The sequence below is a fragment of the Theropithecus gelada genome, chromosome 10 (assembly GCF_003255815.1).
Source record: "Theropithecus gelada isolate Dixy chromosome 10, Tgel_1.0, whole genome shotgun sequence".
Classification (NCBI taxonomy): Eukaryota; Metazoa; Chordata; class Mammalia; order Primates; family Cercopithecidae; genus Theropithecus; species Theropithecus gelada.
In genome coordinates this window covers 1,268,133-1,286,296 of record NC_037678.1, presented here as the reverse complement: position 1 = coordinate 1,286,296, position 18,164 = coordinate 1,268,133, and positions in this window count along the sequence as shown.

Genomic DNA, 18,164 nt, shown 5'->3' with positions numbered 1-18,164 from the left:
AGGAAGGAAGGAAGGAAGGAAGGAAGGAAGGAAGGAAGGAGCAGACTCATATCTGTGCCTTCCCCTGGATCTGGGAGGTGGCCTGAGAGAGGGAGCCCTCCAACGCAGGCTATGACTCCAGCCCCTGCCTGACCTCAGGGCGATGGGGGGCTGGGCTGCCTAAACTCGCAGAGCTGTAGAGCGTGCTCATGACGTGGGGACATTTTAAAGGAGACGTGAACGCACCCTTCCAGGGGACAGGCGAGCAGAGCGGCCTGTGTTCTCTTCACTGTCAGGGCATCTTGTTGGGGGTTGCTTGTGTGAGCACTTTGCTACACCCTTGTCTCGTCTGGCGCACACCAGGGTGGGCTTCCCCAGCAGGGTGCGGAGGTGGCAGCTTTGGGGACAAGGGAGGTGTCAGTTTAGCTGATTGCAGCTGCATGAGAATTAAGCTCTTGGTGATGAGCAGAGCGGGACGGACTCTGTCCGTCGGGAAGTCAGGGATAGGAGCTGCCTGAGCTGAGGGGCTGGCATGGAGCCTTCAGCGGGAGACAAGATTGAACGGGCCCCTTGCCTCACCCTAATTTGCATCTCCCCCTGAATTTGAGGCTGAGCACTCAGAAAACTGACCCTGGGTAGGAGACGCGTCTCCCACAGCAGGAAACAGAAAGGGATGCAAAGGAGGATCTAAGAAGGGCCTCGGCTGTGGGCAGGACAGAGTTAGTTGCAGGGAGAACTGCCAGGTCCTAAGAGGCCCAGACGGGCGTCGGCACGGTCAGCTCCCTCCCTCCAGCTTCTGAAACCTGTGCTTACAGGCAGCTTCTGGGCAGCGCGAAAAGGAGACGGTGGCGGATTTCTGCACACATGTGACACTATCTCCCACCCGAGGCTGCACGCAGCCCACCTCCATTCCACTGGGATCCTCCTCCTGGGCATCCGCGGCCATCGCACAAGTGATGACTTAGAATTCCTTCCTGGCTGCCGAGGTGAGACGCACGACCGGCCGCCTCCCTTCACACACGCGTGTCCACCTGCCGCAGGACCCCCGCAGCCTGCCCGTATAGGGAGGGAGCCCGCGGCCTTTTGTAGAAGGAAACTTAATGCCTGAGACAGAGAAAAGTTGGTCAAGACTTTCCACGGGCTTTTTCATTTCATTCACACTGAAGCGTTTATTAATTTAGTGGAGCTTCTTAATTAAAGGCTCAATGAATAATTGAAATGTAGTTTTGATGATGCTGAAGTTGGCGCCATTTTGAGTTGTAATTGTAACTAATAAATTAGTTAAATAGGTGAGATGATGAAATCCTGTCTCGCGGGGGGGGGGTGCTCTTCATTTCAAGAATTTATCTACATGTCATTCAGAGGATTTATGCAGGAAAAAATAGATGATCAGAAGAAAACCCAGAACTGAGTCTTATTAATCAGCTACCTCCTCCCTGTAAGTGCTGGAGCTTGCTAGTAATTCACCGTCAGCCCAGTGTGAGAGGAAGGAGGAGCAGCACCCGCTCCTCCCCGGAACCCTGTCAGATTTCTCCCTCCAGTCAGAAGAACTGGAGACGGGAAGGGGTGTGGGTGTTACTGTTTATTGGGGTCCACCCTCCGGATGCCTGGATTCAGCCACGGATGAAATAACCATTGGTCCCACCCGCTGGGAAAGGGCAGACCCTGAGCGAAGCTGCGGCCGCACTTCCCCGGTTTATGCCGACGGTCGGGGTCATGAGCAAAATTAAGGCAGGAGGGAAGAGTGAGTGGGGCCGGAGCTGGTAACGGGGGAGGAGAATGTTTGAGCAGCCATCAGAAAGAGCTTCGGACACATGTGGTGGAGGTCACCTTCCAAGGGGGTCCTCGTGCCTGGGGGCCCACCCCCTCCTCCTGCCACAGGTCAGAGTCAGCTGCGGGTGTGAGCCCCACCCATCCCTTCCCTGGCACAAATGAGCCAGGAGTCTGTGAGAGGAGAGGACACTGCACATCAGATGAGACCCTGGAAGGAATCCGGACTCCATGGCTTAATAAGCCCATTAGAGCCAGAGCAAAGCAACAAATGAATTATTCACCCTGGTAGGCAGTTACTTGCAAAATAAATCTAGGCCCAGTGAGACGGCCCTTTGCCTCCAAATTGCTGGGGTGATGCACACCCCTCACCTGAGGGGCACTACCAGAGCTGCCCTGTTCCCCTAGCGATGAGCCAAGATCTCATTCACACCTCTGGATGCAGCCCACCGTGGGGACCTACGGGGTACCCTCGTGGCGTTCCGCTGTTCCTGTCTGTTAAAGCCCATCCCGTTCCCCACGAGCCTCTGAGGAAGGTGCAGAGTCTGTGCTGGTCTTTGTCCCTGAAGCAGCCGGCAGTCATAATAACAGAGGTAATAGAAAGGTGCTATCGGCACTGTTATCAATAAAACAGGACCTCCTCTCCGCAGCGAGTGGCGAGGGCCCTGCGTGCAGCGGCGAGAAGCCTGCGTCCCGTGACCCACCGGGTCTTTGATCATCTCGGTTTTGCCCGCTCGTAGTCCGAAAGCCTGTGCCACAGAACCACTCAACCTGCTCATTAACTCACAGCTCCCCAGACTTGACCCCAGATGGGATCCGGGGCCCAGGGACCTGCAACTGGTGAGGAGCCTGTGGCTTTTACACACAGGATGTCCTAAAACCGTGGGCATGTGCTTTCCTCTCCTGCTCAACTGTGGGTTGTTTGGGGGTGTGGCTGATGCCTTCGGTTTACACGTCGTCAACATGGTATAGCACCATGAAGGGTTAATGCTGCGTTCTTTTGCCCCCTGCCCCCGCCCACCATGGTGTAAAGCTCATAGCAGTTGGAATCACCTCCCAGGTGCAGGCGAGTCTCCTCCCAGCAAGTACATCCTGGATGGCAGTGCGGATTCCCCACGACCTCACCCAGGCATCCCCCGGAGGTGACAGACACACCTCTGCAGGTGACACCGTGCCCGTCACATCACACTGGGGCAGAACAAAGGCCGGTGGGATCAGAGAGGTCCGGGTGGTCCTGAGCCCTTCCTTCAAGGAAGGAGGGAGGAACATCGCTGGGCCTTAGAACTCCTCGTGGGTTGGTTCTCCCGACAGCTCAGGACAGGCTTTGTCTCAAATGACCCCTTTATCTGCACAGCTCAGTGCTGCATGGTGGGGACCCTTCCGACGGATGGAAGGGTGGGGGTTCGGAGGCAGAAAACTGATTCTGCAAATCCAGCCCTTCGGGTTATCTCAGAAAATGGCACAAACTCTCATCTACAAAGTTGGGATAATTATGGTACTTGTCTCATAGACTCGGGGTGAAAATTAAATGCATTGCCATATTAGGATAAATTCCTACCACAGAGGTTTACCAAGCGAGAGCTGGGGTGCCCATTCAGGTGGCCACCTGGTAACCCACCTCGTTTCCGTGCCCTGCCCAGAGTCATACTTCCTACACATTGAGCACAGACTAGAACACGAAGTGCTTCTTCCTCTCAAGGAACTCACCTCAGAGAAGGTGGTAAAGCTTCAGGGAAGCCTGCACAGCCAGGGAAGGATGGTGGGAGGGCCAGGGGGCGGATATCTGTCCAGCCAGAACTGAAGGACTCTTGAATATGAGCATCAGGCTCAGAGCAAACCAGACCCATGACAAAGAGACAGTGAGTTCCTGCTTTCCTCTCCGAGTCCCCGCTTTCCTCTCCGAGTCCTCCACTCTCCCCTGTCCTCTCTGTGTCCCCCCATCCTGAGTCCTCCCACCTTCTCCGAGTCCCCTTTTTTCCTCTCCAAGTCTCCCCACTGTCCTCTCTGAGACCCCCCATTCTCCCTGATCTCTCTGTCCCTCTGGCACCCCTACTTCATCTGAGCATGCACAGGAGGCCTCTCTGATCAGCTGTCACCACATCTGTCTCTGAAGGCCGTCACAGCCATGCAGGTCAGCGGCAGCCCCAGCCTCTGGGCTGTGCTGGCAGAAGACCATGGGCAGGGAGGGGAATGAGGGCATTCCCCCAGACGGGAGGGTGAGGGCGGCTGGGCTGAGATCACTGGCACCAGCACAGGTTCCTGGAGGTGAGGGTCAGGGGACAAAGAGGAATAAAGGGAACAGAGGACAGCAACAGAGCTCCAGGCCAGGGTAACCACAGGGCTGAGGATGTGAGAGCAGAATAGAGAGAGAGACAGAGACAGCGAGAGACAGAGACAGGGAGAGAGAGAGACAGGGAGAGACAGAGACAGGGAGAGAGAGAGACAGGGAGAGACAGAGACAGGGAGAAACAGAGGCAGAGAGACAGGGAGAGACAGAGAGACATAGAGACAGAGAGAGACAGAGAGAGACAGAGATAGAGGCAGAGAGTGAGAGAGGGAGGGAGAAAGGAAAAGAGAGAGAAAGGAAAGGGGAGGGGGTGGAGGTGGCTTGGGACTCCTTGGGTCAGTGCTGGAGCTGCTGAGGCCTGTGCCCACACGCAGGAGGGCCACGGAGGATCCACTCAGCCACCAGCATGTGCACAGAACTGTTCTGGGGGGAGTGGGGCAGGGCATGTGTGCTGCTGAGATTTAGCCAGAGGCTGCGGTGCTGGGTGCCTGTCTGAGGCCGCCACGTGGAGACCTTGGGACGATGTGCTGTGAAGACACCCTCTCCCTTTTCTCCCTGAAGGGCCTGGACGCCGGTTCCTCCACTTCCCAGGGTGAGGGGACGAAGAGGCAACCAGAGGAAGAGACCCAGACGGTGGTCACGCCTCTCCCGACACCAGCTCCTGACACCCTCCCTGGCCCTGCACATCTGGGAACGCGGAGGACAAGGCAAGTTTTCAATTCAAACTCCATTTTCAGCTAATAGTTCTTTAAATGTGCACTGTTAACAGAAGGCTCGGTAAATGTTTCCCCTTCTGTCGACTTGGAAAATTACAAAAAGCTCGGCTTGTGTGTGGTTTAGCTGCGCCTCGGACCCACCTCTCCTGCCGGGCCTCTGAAACACTGCACACGGGGCTGTTTCTGGAAGATCCATGGGGGTGAAATGGGGTTCGATGGGCTGCATCTCCGTCACCACCTCGAGCTCGGACTATCTCAGAGGCCTTTGTGTTCACAGGGAGCGGTCTGAACGCTTCTACGCTTATTTAAATGGGTTCACCCCTGCACATGCATAATCGAACCTCACACAGCTGCTAATACCTTCCCTCTGCAAATGTTCACTGCAGTCGGGCCGCCTTCCTTTCCTAACAAGCCCCACGGGTGCTGGGACCCACTCCAGCTCCCACAGACCACGTTGTTCATTCCCTGGAGGTTATCAAATCGTTTTCATTCCCACATCTCTATAACGTAACGCCTGATCATTGAATAGTCCTCCTGGAACCACTGCTAGAGTTCGGATGTTTGTCCCCCAGGCCCCAGGTTGAAACGCGATCCCCGGCGTTGGAGGTGGGGCCTGGTGGGAGGGGCTTCGGTCGTTGGGCGGGTTTCTCAGGAGTGGCTGGTGCCCGCCTCATGCTGGGGAGGTCTCACTGCAGGTTCCTGCAGGGGCTGCCTGTTACACAGAGCTAGGGTCTTCCTCCTCTCTCTCTTGCCTCTTCTCTCACTGCTCATCTCTCATCTCTGCACACAGCTCTGCTTCCCCCAAGAGAGGAAGCTCCCTGAGGCCTCCCCAGGAGCAGGTGCCAGGACAGTGCTTCCTGTACAACCCGCAGAACTGGCAGCCAAATAAACCGCTTTTCTTTAGACATTGTGCAACCTTGGGTATTTCTTTGTAGCACCACAAATGGACTAAGACAACCGCTGATTCCTTTTATGATTTTCTTGGCATGCTGAGACTCCGCCGCATGGACTGGAAGATCATCCTATCCACTCCTCACAATCAGTCCACAGGGACTTTCATCCTGAGTCTCACTGAACTTTTATATTAGTTTTGGGAGAACTGACTTTGTTTTCTTCTATGAAGCTTTTCCCTCCAAGGACGTGGGATCCCTGCTCCAATGAACTAAATGTTTTGTGCCCCCAGAATTCGCATGTCGAAGCCCTGATCCCCACCGTGAAGGCATTTGGAGGTGGGGCCTTGGGGAGGTGATTAGGGTCAGAGGAGGTCAGGAAGGTGGGTCCCATGACGGAATTAGTGCCTTTGTCAAAAGGTAGAAAAGCCAGGAGGTCTCGCTGTGCACCACCAAGAAAAGGCCATGTGAATCCATAACTAAAAAGAGCCCTCACTGAGAAAACTTCCATCACCGAGAAACCTGCCTTCACAGACAAACCTGCCATTATGGAGAAACCTGGCATCACCGAGAAACCTGCCATGTTGGCATCCTGACCTTGGACTTCCAGCTCCAAGAACTGTGAGAAATAAATGTTTGCTGTTTGAGCAGCCCAGCCATGTATTCCCTTGTAGCAACCAAGCTAAGAAAGCATCCCATCGACTCCCACAGGTATTTTTAACAGCAAACCCATGCCTATGGTAAACAAACATTTTTCTGATTTTAATTTTCTGATTTTAATTTTATATTTAATTTAAAATTAAATATAAGGAAATTTGTTAATTAAATTAAATCTATTAATTACATCTATTAAATTTCAAATATAAAGGAAATCTATTGGTTTTGAAAATTCATCTTATGCCCAGCAACTTTTCCAAATTTTTAAAATTAATTATAGTAGGGGGTTTTGTTCTTGTTGTTGTTTGGTTTGTTTTTTTGTTTTTTGTTTTCCGTTTTGCTTTTTCATGTAAAAGAATCTCTTTGGTTTCTTAGCTGCACAATCAGACCATTGGCTAAAAGGATGCCTTTTTTTCTGATTCCTCAATATTTATACTAACTATTGAGCATTTGCTTTCTTATGTTAGCTGGAGCCTCCAAAGCGCTGCTGAATAATGGTGTTTAGTGGCCCCAGTTTTAAAGCAGGGCCTTAGTGTTTTCAATCATCTCTATCATTTCCTAATTTCCTGTCTAAGCATACATTTGCTTTGGATTTTTGTGTTAGGTTTTTATTGCTTCATGACAAGTTACCATAAAAGCAGTGGCTTAAAACAGCATAAATGTTATTATATTAAAGGTTCATGGATGCAGAATTGCAAGGTCTAGCTTACCTGGCACGGTGGGCTGAACTGTGTCCCCTGACAATTCATTGGCTGAAGTTCTGACCCCCAGTGTGGCTGCATTTGGTCATAGGTCCTTTAAGGAGGTCACTAAGGTTCAATGTGGACATTAGCGTGGGGCCCTGATCCAACAGGACTGCTGTCCCTACATGAAGAGGCACAGTCCCTCTCTGTCTCTCTCTGCCATGTAAGGACATAGCAAGAGGGTGGCCAACTGCAAACCAGGTATCGGGCCCTCACCAAAGGTCAACCCTGAGGGCGCCTCAATCTCAGACTTCCAGCCTCCAAAACTGAGAAATAAATGTCGTCTGTCATTTAAACATCCAGGTTGTGGTATTTTATTAGACTCCGGAGCTGACTGAGACAGTTGGGTCCTCCGCTCAGGGTCCCATTGGGCTGAAACTGTCCGCTGGCAGCATCCTCACTGGGGGTCTGGACTGGCGGTGCTTCCTGGGATAGCTGGCAGAATTCATTTCCTTGTTGCTGTACAACTGAGGTCCCATCTCCTAGCTAGCTCTTGGTGAAGGGCCACACTCAGCAGCTGAAGGCCACCCCAGGTCCTGCCACCTGGCCCTAGGCAGGAAGCAACGTGGCTGCTCTTCATAGCCAGTGGTAGCATCGGCCTTGGATCGGCCAACATCCAGCCTAAGAAAATGCTGCTTTTAAAGGGATCGCCTGATTAGGACCCACCTAGACAGCTCACAGGTTCCACCAACACCCAAGGGGAGGGAATCAGACCCCATCCCCCCAGAATACCATGGAACTCTGTTTACCACAGGTTTTATTAAGAATACCCTCTAAACATTATTACATGTGGAATCCCAGCACAAATTTAATAATATTTAGCACAAATTTGGGAGGCTGAAGCAGGTGGATCATCTGAGCTTGGGAGTTAGAGACAATACTGACCAATATGGAGAAACCCCAACTCTACTAAAAATACAAAATCAGCTGGGCGTGGTGGTGCATGCCTGTAATCCCAGCTACTTGGGAGGCTGAAGTAGGAGAATCACTTGAACCCAGGAGGTGGAGGTTGCAGGGAGCCGAGATCGCGCCATTGCACTCCAGCCTGGTCAACAAGAGCAAAACTCTATTTAAAAAAAAAAAAAATTCTTTATTTTCTCTCTACATTTGTTGATATCTTGCATGATGTTAGATTTTTTTCGTTTCTAACCATTTTTGCATCTCAAATTACTGGATTATAAATAGAGTTTACAATTTGTGAGAGTCTTCCTTTTTAAATTTGTTAAGGGTGACTTCGTGGCTAAAGGCAATCTATTTTTTTGAATAGTCAAGTGATAGGACAAAACGTGATTTTTTTTTCTTGTTGAAGAACATACATTATGTTCTATTGTTTATTGTTTGTGTCCTCTGTATTCTTTTTTATGTATTTTCTGCTTGGGGTTCCAAGAGATGTACACAGACACCCCATTTTGCTTCCTATTTTTGTTCACACTATTCTGGATTTTCTGGTAGTTTTTGCTCCATACATTTAGTGAGTATACTGTTTGTTACTTAGCAGTTTTTGTCAATGTAATTAAATTTCTTATCAATTGGACAATTTTTCATTATGTAATCATCTACCTTCCCCTTGACTGCTTTTAAGTTTATATTCTTGCTTGAATGAAGTTAAAATTGCCACTAATTTATATTTGACCTTTCTCTGCTACTTAATTTCAAGTGTTTCCTATAAGCCATGAGTTGACTTTTGCTTCTAAATGAGTCAGTGATTCTTTCACTGAAAGGGGAATTTATTCTGTTCTCATTAAGACCTCATCCATATTCTTGATTTTCTTTTCTCTTATTTGTTTTAAGCTCTACTTTTTTGGTACCATCTTTTTTCCTCTCCTCTTTTCTGATGCTTTGCCAAGTTCCTGTGTCCTGTGTCTGTGTTTCTTTCGAATGTGGGAGTCCTACTGAGTCCTTACAGCTCACTGGCGGTTCCTGTGCCTTCCTGACCTGCAGGCACGGGCAGGGGACATCACCATTCCCATATGATTCCTCCGCCTCCCCTAGTGAGCACACCTGGGCCGGCCTGCTGAATCGGGTCACCTCATCCGCCCAGCCCAGGCCAACCCAAGTCAGTCGACTCTCAGCCGACCCAGACAAGTGACGCGGCCCAGCTTAGGGCAGGGAACTGCCAGCCAACTTCTGCCAGAATCACTGACCCACAGTCCTGAGCTGAGCCCAGTGTCCACTATGTCCTGTCCCTGAGGTGCTGGGGTCTTTGTCATGAGCCGAGGTCACGGTGACCGATGAGAGATACACCGTCTGCTCAGGGCACCACGCTCCAAACCCCCAACACAGCAGCCCCCGTGTTCCTCAGACATTTCCCCCAAACATCAAAGAACTTACTGGAAAAATAAGTTTTATAGTTTTGTTCATAAAAGAAATCAGAGAGAAAGGCTTTATTTCTAGTCTGCACACAGAAAATTAAATGAAATATAAATTCTTAATCAGATGCCCAGTAAAGCAGAAAGAAGCTTCGCTGTAGGCACTAAATCGGCTTTGACATTTACAACTTCATTAAACAATGAAACAAAGTCACAGTTTTTGTACCTTGTAAAATATGACAGCAGTGGGATCCAGCCCCAAATTTAAGCAATATTTAGACACTGCAAGAATATGAGATTGAGGCTTAAGGGGCTTAGGGGGCTTATCTCAGACTCAGAAAGTTAGCGAACTTTTATATTTATTGAATATTCATTTGAATGAGTGATACACTTTATTTTAGGCATGACAAGGAAGATTTCAGATGAAGATTATGCTGGACACGAAGTCCCCACATGGGGCCACATGACTATCTGCTTTCCAGAAAAGACATTAGTGCTCCTTGGAGGTTAAAATGGGTACAAGTTTATCCACCTTCAAACGACAGCTTCTAAACCACCTGCCCTCTGTAGGCTCAGACAACGATTATCCAAGAAAATCGCCTGGCAGTTGATGGCGCCATGGGTGTGACCGTTCAGGTGTGCCAAGGACACGCTGCTTTGTCGTCGTCATCCTGAGCACCCTGGCCAGGGTCATGAACAGGCAGGTTCCACAAATACCCAGGCCCAGCCAAAGCAGCACCCTGGTCTGCAGGTGGCACCTCTGCCTCAGGCCAGGCTCCAGAAAGCCAGATAGAAGTTGGGGCTGCTTAGGTACACACCCCATGCCGGGAGACAGAGAACCAGGAGGGCCCCCCGGCCTGGCTGTCAGGAAAAGCAGCAGAATCTATGGACACCTGTGGGCCTCACTGGGGGGACTGGTGGGGAGCAAGTGTGATATCTGCCCCATGGGTACAGACGCCCTCCCACTGTGATATCCACACTGTGGGTACAGACGCCCTCCCACTGTGATATCCACGCTGTGGGTACAGACACCCTCCCACTGTGATATCCACACTGTGGGTACAGACGCCCTCCCACTGTGCTATCCACGCTGTGGGTACAGACGCCCTCCCACTGTGCTATCCACGCTGTGGGTACAGACGCCCTCCCACTGTGATATCCATGCCGTGTGGGTACAGATGCCCTCCCACTGTGATATCCACACTGGGTACAGACGCCCTCCCACTGTGATATCCATGCCGTGTGGGTACAGATGCCCTCCCACTGTGATATCCACACTGGGTACAGACGCCCTCCCACTGTGATATCCACGCTTTGGGTACAGATGCCCTCTGGCTCTGCTGGTGACTGGCAGCAGCCATTGCTTCCTTAAGGAACCCCGGGCCTGATCTCATCACTTCCCCAGGCGCATGGAGCCCTCCAAGGTCCTCATTAGTTCACCCACTGCCTGGGCGTGACTGCCCCCCTGCTGCCAAGCCGGAGGGCTGGGCCACCTGCACCTGACTCTGGGGCGTCCTCAGCCTCATCCAGGGTTCAGCAGACCCCAGGCCTCAACCCCCACTGCCACGGCCCCACTCCAGGTAGCTCAGCCTTAGAACCAGCCTCATGTCACCACCTCTGTGCTGAAATGGGGTCTTGGGTCACACTCACCTGGAACAAGAGGCCCTGACTTGGATTCACCTGAAATGACCCCTGCGGCTCCACAGGCCCAGCCCCTCACCCGCACCAGCATCACCTGTGAAGGGGCGTGGCCTGCAGAGAAGAAGGGCTTCCCCAAGACCCGGCACCAGCCTGGCACCTGCACCCCTGCCAGGTGGAGGCTCTGCACACTCTCTTCCCTCCCCAGACCTGCTTCCCTCCGTCTTCGCCCGGCTCTGGCCGGCTGATCTCCTGGACTCTCTGCCCTCTCTCCACTTCCCCCATCACAGGGGAGCCACCTGCAGTTCCACTCCCACCTCTTCCAAAGGTGACCCCACCACCATGGCCACGGCTACCAGGGGGTCTCTTTCTGAGAAATAAAAGCACTGCTTACTAATTTCAAGCACACTATACACCAAATAAAGGAAAATGAGACACACAGAAATCCGTGCAAGCAAAACAAAATTAACTGAAAGCCGTTGTAGTCCCTCCCCCGTCCCGGGCGCCAGAGTTGGCGTTTTGCTCCGTACCGGACCCTGCAGACGGTGGTGCTTGTGGCCTCGCGTCTCTGTGTCTCTGTGTGTCACAGGCTTCTCCCTCCGTGGGATCTGCTTTATGTCATTACCATCTGTTCATGGGCTCTTCTGTAAGCTACACAACTTTCGGAAAACGGAGTGTGGGTTATGTGTGTTTCTCTTGTCTATAAAAATGAGATAACTTAAAAATCTAAGCAGGATGAAAATGTGAAACCCTGATCTGTAAAGCTGTATGGACCTGGAGATGATCTAGCACTAATATTTTTGGCGAGAGTTTCATTTACTTTTATAATTATTGCTCTGAGCAATCATTCTGAGCTCATTTTGGTAACTTATATTTTCCTGGAAATTCATGCACTTAATCCATCTTTTAGAGAATACAAAGTTTCTGGCATTGCCCCCTCTTAGGATGTCATATTTGTGATTTTTTGATAGATGTAGATCTGTGTAATTTATTATATCATCTAAAAATTGTATTCTAATTTATCAGTTCTACAAGACTTTTTATACGTGACAATGATTAAAGTATCATCTTTCATAATTCTTACCACCTTTCTTTCTTGGAGCTGCTTAGTCGTCTTTTTCATGATTTTTTTACTCAGATGCTTCCATGACCAGGCCATGGGCACAGAAACAGGCTCAGATGAGGCTGGGAGCTGCTCCCTGCAAAGGGGACCCTGGCAAGAAGGCGTCAGCCTGACCAGGGATGACAGTGCCAAGTTCCAAGTCGCTGGGTTCCGAAAACGTGACACCTGCACGTGAAGGGCATTTGGTGTTTGTCGGTCATGAGTCTGGCCGGTCTTGAAGCTGCTGAGTAACACCCTGACCCGTCTCATCTGACCCCGCAGGGAGGAGCCCAGCCCGGGGAGGGTCCTCGGTGACTGGACTCAGGGACCCTGCAGGGATAAGGAAACCTCTTGCTCTCCCCTCAGGCCTTGAGGACCAAGGGGCTGTAAGTTCCCCTGCTGGGAGGAGAAGGCTGGTTCTGGAACCCTCCTCCTTAAAGGGACAGTGCCCTGGCATTAGGGACGGACTTCTGGCCCTGATCACGGGAGCCCAGAAGGGGGCATTGGCAATTCTTCCTCAATGTCTCCATAAGCCGCCCTCACAGTTAGAACTCTTCTCTCACAGCAAACAACATTCTTTCTACGGGCGGAACACCAGCTGTTCCGCGTCACACCACCAGCCTGCTGGCTCACGGCTCTGGGCCACGGGAGGAGGGGGCGGGGCATCAGGAGACCTGGACCTGGGTGTGCAGGGCAGGGTGGGGCTGGCTCTGAACCCCGGGGTGTGTGGGTGGAGCTGAGCGCCCACCCTGGTATGGGGCTCCAGCCAGGCAGCTGCCACCTGAGGCTGCTGGGAAGGACCCGACTCAGAAGGAAAAGAGCAGGAGGCTGGGACCCAGGCATCAGAGGCTTTGACGGCCGGGTGGGGCCCTGAACTGTGCAGGCACCGGGGAGGGGCCCTAACAGGGAGGAGGGCGGCTGTAGGACAAGGAGACACATGCAAGAGACAGTAGGGACTGGGGATGCTCAGGGCCAGCGGGAGGGTGGTGGGGTGCAGGGGAGGGGCTGCCCTGGGACACAGAGGATGCCAGGAGAGGCCTTCAGGAACTCTGGGGCACCAGCCGTTCAACCGGCGTCTCATCTTCTCTGTGGATTCTGCGTGCAGGACTCAATTCTGGGCACTAAGTCCAGAAACTCAGGGAGAGGCCAACTCCGGATCACCATCCACCCTCAGAACCAGATCCCTGGGCCCTGCTGGAACCCGTCAGCCCGTTCACACAGATCCATGAACAGCCGTCCGGCCCCCCGCGGGTCCCTGGCCGTTTCCCGAATCCAGGCCTGGAACTCATTCTTCACATGTCACAATCGGCCACTCAACAGCACGGATCCGTGAAGCACCCCAGGGAGGGACAATTTCTAGGAGGTTTGTGGACGACCTTTGAGACAGAGCTTGGATCTCGGCCACGTGTTTATGTTGGCCAGTCCCACAGGGCCAGGCTCACCTGATCAGACGCAGACTGAAGTTCGTCCCATCATCAGAAAGAGCCTCCAGCCTGTGAAAAACCTGGGAGCTGCTTCTACCTTCCGCCTTTTGATTTATATGTTTCTTTTTAAGTTGAATTTTTAAAGAGAGTGTTTATCCATTTTACAAAAAACATTGAGAGCAAATATTTAATACAATTTGCCAAACTCCTTCTTGATGATGGACAGTATGAGCTTTGTAGGCCAGTACTGGTAACAGCAAACACTTACTGAGTAGTTCTTGTGGCCAGGCAGATGCTGTGTTCCACACCAATCACCCACAGGTCTTACAGTGAGCCATGGAGGGGCCTTCCTATCCCAGTTTACATTCGGGGAAACTGAGGCAAGAAGCAGTCTCCTGGAGCCGGGCGGCCAGGGAGGAGTTGCTCCCGGATCTGCCTGATGGGACAAGGTCGGGGCTTCCTCCTCCGGCCGCCTCCCCTCTCTGCACCTGCCCTTCGGCGGGGTGGGCTGTCAGGATCAAGGGCAGAGCCCTCCCACCCATGAGAGCCCCTTGCAGTAGAACTAACTCCACTGAGTTGCAGAATCTATTTCTCCTCCCCTGGAATCTGCTGGGACATTGGACAGTGTGGCTCAAACAGAAACTTGAAAGTCTGCACCTGAGAGCTTGGGCTGTCTTGGTTCACTGGGAGCCAGGAGGCCACAGCCTGTGATGGTGCCAGAGCCACTGCTGGGCAGGCCACGGAGAGATGAGACCTCACCCCACCTCTCTTCAGGCATGCCAGGGGGGCCAGCCTCCGCCATCCAGCCCAGGCCAGTGGGGTCCCCAGCCAAGCCAAAGACTTTGAGAAACAGCAGCACTTATGGACTGAAGACCCAGTGCTGGGGCTGCTTGTTACGCACCGTGGGTAGCTTGGACGCTGAACTGCACATGTGCCTCGGGGTGAGTGGGCCTCCGGCTACTGTCTGGGATGTGGGTCTTCACTCACAGTTTCTCTTCTTCATCCTCATCTCCTGCTATTCACGGATCTGACTGGGCTCCAGCAGGATCTGCTCTTGAAGATAGCAGGGAACCCACTTCGTAACTGCCTAACAGGGTCTTGCCTCCTGAGGCTGCTGTGAGGTTGTGGAAAGGAAAGGGGATTGGGCTGGGTGGGCACCGCAGGTGGCCTGGCCGGGCAGGAGAGCAGGCAGACCCCAGTCGCCTGTCAGTGGGAGCTTCTGCTGGGGCCCTGACCTTCTCCCAGCCTTGCCCCACTCCCGACTCCCCCAGGGCCCCTTCCCTTCCTTATCTTCCCACAGCTACATCCTGGACCCCGTCCAGGTCCGCCCTATATCTTGCTCTTCTTCTGGTACTTCCCTGAAGAGACCAGCATGGTCTTCTCCCAATTCCCATCCCCAGATCCCTGAAGAATCTGTGATAACGACACCACCAAGGCCTCATTAGCATGGAAATGAACAGCCAGACACCTGGGCCCTGCACACAGCAGCTTCTTCACTGGGGACCTGGAGGAGGCCCTGGAAGGTGGGGAGGAGCCAGGCCACAGGCCCTGCTGGAAAGGCTGAGTGTGGGGGCTGCAGGGACCTCAAGGCTGCAGGTACCTCAAGGCAGGCAGCCCTACCCTGGTGCTGGATGTGGCTGGAGCAGCCCAGCCTGGCTCAGCCCCAAGTGCTGGGTCTTTGGATCCCAAACCAAGAGTCCTATCCCCCTCTCCCCCTCTCCCCCTCTCCCAGACATCCATGGCCTGGGTCCCAACCCACAGACCACCTGGACCCACGTGAACAGCGAGCCCCATGCCCACAGTGCAACTAAAACCTCGAGGAGGAGCCCGGCAAGTCCAGCCTCGGAGACCTTGTGCAAATCTGTCACTGCAGGTTTGAAAGATGGACGCAGTGTTTGCTGCAGGCAGGATCAGCCCAGCTCCCAGGCCAGCAGGTAGAAGAAGGCAGCACACGGGAGCTCATGGACAAGGCCCAGGGCCAGTGTCTTGAGGGGCAGGGCCTGAGTGGGACAGGAGCACCCTAACACCTCCCTGCCCATTCCTTTGTGCCCCAGGAAACAGGGAAAGGAGGTCAGGACCGTCCTGTCCAGCGCAGGCCAGAGGTGCCTGCAGGGATGTTTGGTTTTGCTTCCTCCATCGAGTCAGGGGTTGTGTTCCAGGCCCAGCTCCTCCAGGCTGCAACCAGGCCCTCCCACGAGCCAGGGGTCCTCCTTGCAGCTGCCTCTTCCCAGGCCTAACCTCACCATCTTCTCTGATGCCCAGGACTGGCTGTCCCTCTGGCCCCAGCTGGATGCCAGGAATGTGGTCCAGGTCTGCTTCCCATGGCTCCGGGAGACCCAAGAAAGGGATCCCACCAAGGAAAGCCACTCAGGCCACCGGCCACTCCGTCCCACATGGGAACGCTCTTCTCCAGTCCCTCCTCTCCAGGGCCTCTGAGACCAGGCAGCTCAGACAGCGGTTTGCGCCCAAAGTGAGCCGGGAGCCCCTTCTTTGTAGTAGCCCTGGCACCCCTTTGGAAGGGGTCCCAGCTCCCCTTTGGAAGTGCTGGGGCCTGATGTGGCTCTTGTGGCCTCCTGGGCCATCTACTCTCTCATCCCTCCCTCCCCTGACGCCCTCCCATCCCTCCTGCACCTAAAGCCTTCCCAGGCCATCTACTCTCCCATCCCTCCCTCCCCTGACGCCCTCCCATCCCTCCTGCATCTGAAGCCCTTGGTGCTTTGGCCTTCACTCCTGCAGGCTGTGCGGGTCCTCGCAGGAGGGTGAGCTGTGGTTTGGGGATGCTGCCCACACCCGAGCAGCCTTCCAGCTTCCGTCCCCTCCTTCCCGCCGTGGAGCAGCCAAGTCAGGCACTGGGCCCGGCGCACTGTGAGGGCCGCGCCCCCTTGAGGTACATTCTGCAAGCGCCGTGAAGGTGTAGCACTGGGATTCACATCAGGGGCTCACCTGGCCTGGACCCCAGGAGGCCTCCAAAGTACACCCAGACGGTTCTCCCCTAGGCTGAGGTCAGCCCCAGGTCCTTGGCCCTCCCGTGCCCAGACCTGTCTCTAAAATGCCTTGCTCAGGCCCCCAGGTGGGCACACCCTGCCCTCCTCCTACCTCCCCAGCTGTTCTTCCTCCGTCTTTGCTGTTTCTTGACCACCACAGCCTCAGGGCCTTCAAGGAGCTGTCACCTTTCCCTGGAAATTCCCATGGCGGACATCATAATCCTTTCAAGCCTTTACCCAAAGCCTACGGATCCCCAGCTGTACCCAAGGGCCCCTCCAGGCTATGTTTCAAGGCGCCGGCAAAATTTCCTAACCTGACTCCTGTGCGGGGTTCCTCCTCTGCGCAGCTGGCTGCCCGGGAAGGAAGGTGGCCCACTGTGCACCTGGTGGCACATGGTGGTACCTGTGTACCTGTCGCTTCCGGACTCCAGCAGGGTCCACAGGCTGGTTGCGAACTTGCCTGTGGATCCTCCAACTCGTGTTTATGTGGTTGCTGTCCAGGTCTCGTCAGGGAGGCTGAGACCTCCACTGGGTTCCTGGGCCTGCACCGTCACCCACGCTCACCCACAGCCCTCGGAGATAACATCAAACTCTTAAACCCAGGAAGGTTTGTGCAAACAGCGGTGACCTCCAGAAGCCACTGTCAGTAACTAAATGCCCACTTTTCCTTAGAGCCCGTCTCCTGGCGTAACGTGCCAGTGCAGTCCCGAGCTGTTTTTAAGTCCACCAGCAGAGGCCGAGTGATCGAATACGTTATTATCCAATGATGGCTGGTGATCGTCAATTACTTAACCGAGAGAATCAAAGTACAAATTGCCGGGTTCGCTCAATTACTGCTAAAATGGTATAAAAGCATTTTAATTGTAATCAGAATGTACTTTCTCCAGTGTGGATATTAAAGGGAATAGTGAGTCATAAATACAGTGACCCATTTATCCCCTTATCTGCTTACCAAACAGAAACACTGCACCCCGGCAAACGGATTCAAAAAGCAGAACCAAGTTAATTAGGTTTACTGAATTCGCAGAACATCTAAATTGGATTCCATTCTGCTGTTTAGTTGAAGTTTATCTTAGCCTGGAGCTGGTTTTCCAGCTGAAGAAGGAGTGTCAAGTAAAGTAATGAACCTACCACAAAATTATTTTCTTAAAAAAATTAAAGTAAAAGACCCATCCATCAGACTTATTTATCTTATTTTTTTCTTTTGCAGAGATGGTTTGACAACTTCATTGACAATTTTCCCTCAAAAGCCACACCTTACTCCCTTATTACATCACAGTCCTTTCTTCCCGCAGGGCAGGAGGAAGGGGCTTGTCACTTGAGATCAGGGTTTTAGATTTAGTACAGGATGGCTGCCCCTGTTCCCAGGCCTGGGCTGCTGCCCTGGGAAGCCCGCGTTTGTGGGCTCCCTTTCCTTGTTTTTTTGAGACTGAGTGTCACTCTATCGCCCAGGAAGGAAGGAAGGTGGCCCGGGAAGGAAGGTGGCCTCCTATGGCCAATGGCACAATCTCGGTTCACTGCAACCTCTGTCTCCCGGGTTCAAGCGATTCTCCTGCCTCAGCCTCCTGAATAGCTGGGATTACAGGCACCCACCACCACACCCAGCTAATTTTTGTATTTTTAATAGAGACGGGGTTTCACCATGTTGGCCAGGCTGGTCTCGAA